At 43.9% G+C, this 4,926-nt stretch overlaps 1 pseudogene; it reads right to left on the minus strand.

Annotated features, from left to right (window-relative positions):
• Positions 1–4: 4 nt before the first annotated feature.
• On the minus strand, positions 5–4,803 carry LOC112079963 (uncharacterized; annotated as a pseudogene).
• Positions 4,804–4,926: the final 123 nt, after the last annotated feature.

Genomic DNA, 4,926 nt, shown 5'->3' on the forward strand with positions numbered 1-4,926 from the left:
TCCAATTGGCATCCTCAGGCCAAGTCGTTTATGTTATAGTAGTCGAACCATATTTAGAATGTTGTCCAAGGTAGCCAGTGCTTTCACTTCACGATTTGCTTCTCTGTAAGAGATAGGATCATAATTACAACATGTAAATGAACATCTGATAGTTGCTAATGAGCATCAACTATAGCATACAGAAGACACACAACAAGGTAAGAGGGATGCACACTATTCATAACACGTTTAGGAGGAACAACATGGGGATAGTAGCATCTTAGCCAATGACTGTATATATGAATGGACAAAGCCATTGATCACGTGACACCATTCATTCCTATGTGAAGACTCAACACTGAAGCCAAAGCCGTGTTCGAATACCCATACTAACATACTCTATTTTGTTAGCTAAGTTAAGCATGATGGGAATAATCAAGTCAATAAACGTTGGCTAGTTTGATGTATAACTACTAACGTTAGGTAGCTAGCTATCATATCGGTACATACTGCTGTAATGATATGCTATGTGGTTCGTAAGGACAGCGTAGCTAAAAAAATTGTCAGCCGACATAACGTGTAAGGTAACTTATTTGAAAAGTCATTACTTTATTAAATTGCTCAACATTTTCTTAACATTGTCATAATTAGTTAAAGCAATGAATTTGTATCCGCTCTCGTACTACGGCGGCATATTTTCCGCCATTTTCTTCAAATCTGAAAATATGTGCCTTTAAAGATGTGCAGAAGATGTGTGCAAGTAGAGATACTGGTGTGCAAAACAGCAGAAACACTAAAACAAATATGGGGATGAGGTAGTTGGATGGGCTATGTACAGCTGCAGCGATCGGTAAGCTGCTCTGACAGCTGGTGCTAAAAGCTAGTGAGGGAGATATGAGTCTCCAGCTTCAGTGATTTTTGCAATTCGTTCCAGTCGTTGGCAGCAGAGAACTGTAAAGAAAGGTGGCCAAAGGAGGAATTGGCTTTGGGTTTGGCGACAAATATGAAGCGAGGGCCAGCCAACGAGAGCGTACAGGTCGCAGTGGTGGGTAGTATATGGGGCTTTAGTGACAAAACAGATGGCACTGTGATAGACTGCATCCAATTTGCTGAGTAGAGTGTTGGTGGCTATTTTGTAAATGACATCGCCGAAGTCGAGGATCGGTAGGATGGTCAGTTTTACGAGGGTATGTTTGGCAGCATGAGTGAAGGATGCTTTGTTGCAAAAAAGGAAGGAAATTCTAGATTTAACTTTGGATTGGAGATGCTTAATGTGAGTCTGGAAGGAGAGTTTACAGTCTAGCCAGACACCTAGGTATTTGTAGTTGTCCACATATTCTAAGTCAGAACCGTCCAGAGTAGTGATGCTGGACGGGCGGGGCGGGTGCGGGCAGCGATTGGTTGAAGAGCATGCACTTAGTTTTACTTGCATTTAAGAGCAGTTGGAGGCCACGGAAGGAGTGTTGTATGGCATTGAAGCTCGTTTGGAGGTTTGTTAACACCGTGTCCAAAGGGCCAGAGGTATACAGAATGGTGTCGTCTGCGTAGAGGTGGATCAGAGAATCACCAGCAGCAAGAGTGACATCATTGATGTATACAGAGAAGAAAGTCGGCCTGAGAATTGAACCCTGTGGTACCCCCATAGAGACTGCCAGAGGTCCGGACAACAGGCCCTCCGATTTGACACACTGAACTCTATCAGAGAAGTAGTTGGTGAACCAGGCGAGGCAGTCATTTGAGAAACCAAGGCTGTTGAGTCTGCACGATAAGAATGCGGTGATTGACAGAGTCGAAAGCCTTGGCCAGGTCGATGAAGACGCTGCACAGTACTGTATTTTATCGATGGCGGTTATGATATCGTTTAGGACCTTGAGCGTGGCTGAGGTCACCCATGACCAGCTCTGAAACCAGATTGCATAGTGGAGAAGGTACGGTGGGATTCGAAAATGGTCGGTGATCTGTTTGTTAACTTGACTTTCGAGACCTAGAAAGGCAGGGCTTCAATGAGAAGGCATCAAGGACATCTGGTGTTATTAGAAGCAACTGTTGTAAACATAATTGTCTTGAATTATGTTTTTCACACTAGATTGCCATTTTCCATTTGATTTGACTGTAACGGAGATCCTGTTTCCTGCTGCAGTACCACAGTCGGCCTTTAACTTTGTGGTTCAATGAGAGGACAGTCGTTCTCCTCTGGTCTTACCCCATATTCTGCACAATCTTCACGGCGTACGTTTTCCCATCCAATTTGTGTTGGGCTTCAGTGACACACCCAAAGCCTCCTGCACCCAGAACACTCAATAATTTGAAATCTTTGGAAAACCTGAAATCAAAACATAATTCAGATCTTGAGTATTATAATATGAGGGTAGCCTAGGGTAATGTTTTATAGTAAGGGTAGCCTATGGTGAATGTTTTAATAGTGAGGGTAGCCTAGGGTGAATGTTTTAATAGTGAGGGTAGAAAAGAGGTAATATGCGTTTTTCTCTATTTATTCACAGGTGAATGGGACTTAGTACTATTGGTCAGGTGGTTATGGTTACCCAGAACAGTTTGATTAATAAAGACATAATAATAAAGGTTAATAAAGGTCTACCTGGAGCTTTCAGTCAGTCTGAAGTGAAATATCTTGATAATCACTGGGAGAAAGAGAACACTTTCAAATTCACCCCACCCATATATCAATTAAAAACCTCCTTCCCCAAATATCAATTAAAACCTCCTTTCCCAAATATATCAATTAAACTCTTCCACAAATATACACTGCTCAAAAAAATAAAGGAACACTAAAATAACACATCCTAGATCTGAATGAATGAAATATTCTTATTAAATACTTTCCTCTTGCCAGGAACTGCTGACACAACTCCAGCCACATGAGGTCTAGCCTTGTCTTGCATTAGGAGGAACCCAGGGCCAACCGCACCAGCATATTGGTCTCACAAGGGGCTGAGGATCTCATCTCGGTACCTAATGGCAGTCAGGCTTCCTCTGGCGAGCACATGGAGGGCTGTGCGCCCCCCAAAGAAATGCCACCCCACACCATGACTGGACCCACCGCCAAACACGGTCATGCTGGAGGATGTTGCAGGCAGCAGAACGTTCTTCCACGGCGTCTCCAGACTGTCACGTCTGTCACATGTGTGCTCAGTTGTGAACCTGCTTTCATCTGTGAAGAGCACAGGGCGCCAGTGGCGAAATTTGCCAATCCTTGGTGTTCTCTGGCAAAGCCAAACGTCCTGCACAGTGTTGGGCTGTAAGCACAACCCCCCACCTGTGGGCGGCCGTCGGGCCCTCATACCACCTCAATGGAGTCTGTTTTCTGACCGTTTGAGCAAGACACATGCACATTGGTGGCCTGCCGGGAGGATCATTTTGCAGGGCTCTGGCAGTGCTCCCCTCCTTGCACAAAGGCAGAGCGTAGCGGTCCTCCTGCTGGTTGGTGACACTCCTACGGTCTCCTCCACGTCTCCTGATGTACTGGCCTGTCTCCTCGGTAGCGCCTCCATGCCTGGACACTACGCTGACAGACACAGCAAACCTTCTTGCCACAGCTCGCATTGATGTGCCATCCTGGATGAGCTGCCACTACCTGAGCCACTTGTGTGGGTTGTAGACGCCGTCTCATGCTACCACTAGACGTGAAAGCACCGCCAGCATTCAAAAGTGACCAAAACATCAGCCAGGAAGCATAGGAACTGAGAAAGTGGTCTGTGGTCACCACCTGCAGAACCACTCCTTTATTTGGGGGTGTCTTGCTAATTGCCTATAATTTCCACCTGTGTCTATTTCCATTTGCACAACAGCATGTGACATTTATTGTCAATCAGTGTTGCTTCCTAAGTGGACAGTTTGATTTCACAGAAGTGTGATTGACTTGAAGTTACATTGTGTTGTTTAAGTGTTCCTTTTATTTTTTTGAGCTATATATATATATATATATATATATATATATATATATATATAAATAAATAAGAAACTCCTTCCCCAAATTCAAAATGAAACATTTTACATTCACAGAACAAAGATAAACTTTATCATTTTTGAGGAAAGGTCTGATGTTATAGAGTTGGCAGCACAGTATGTCACAGCTTGCCACTAGCTGACGGAGGAAACAGCCTGTACTGTTCCCTATATTAATTATAAGTAATAAACTATATAAGTACCTGCAGTAATTTTCTATTTTGTTTGTGAAATTGGATACTGAACATGGAACATTATTACATTTCTGTATTGTGTATCTTCTAGTTTCATTTGTTATATATATATATTTTTTCCCTATGTGTACCACAACGACAGACTTACCTCTCGTATTTAATAAGCTTTCCTCCCCCGCTTGCTTCATCCTTCATTTTCCACACTTTCTCTCCCGACTTTTCTGCTTTGCCGCTACTTTGCAGGTCATAAAGATGCTTATTCACTAATTTTCTTGATTGGCCCAATTCTCTGGCAATTTGTTGCACACTCATCCCTCTTCCATCACTCTTTGACATCAGCACCCTCCTCAGTTCCTCCTCTGTGATGCCAGGGGTCTCAGAAGGACTAGGCACTCGATCTGACTCTGGAACAATGACAGAGACAGACGCCGCCCCTGGTTTCTCCACAGACCAGACTGGTGGAATGTCTGGTGTTACATAAAGAAGTCCAGCTTTGTTTAAAGCGTACAGGACACTGTTTACATCCTTGGCCTTCTTTAGTCCAACAGCCTTCGCTATCTGGAGGGCAGTGGATCCTTGTTTCTTCACCTTTAAAAAGGTACATATTCTCTCCTTCAAGTCCAACTGGTCTCCTTGCTGGTTGTCGCAGGACATAGTCACTAGAATGTTGAAGCATGCTCTGTGATGCCAGGGGTCTCAGAGGACTAGGCACTCGATTCTGACTCTGGCAAACACGTCACAGACCCAGACTGGTTGGAATTGTCTGGCTGTTACATAAAGAAGTCCAGCT

Source organism: Salvelinus sp. IW2-2015, unplaced genomic scaffold, assembly GCF_002910315.2.
Source record: "Salvelinus sp. IW2-2015 unplaced genomic scaffold, ASM291031v2 Un_scaffold10577, whole genome shotgun sequence".
Classification (NCBI taxonomy): domain Eukaryota; kingdom Metazoa; phylum Chordata; class Actinopteri; order Salmoniformes; family Salmonidae; genus Salvelinus; species Salvelinus sp. IW2-2015.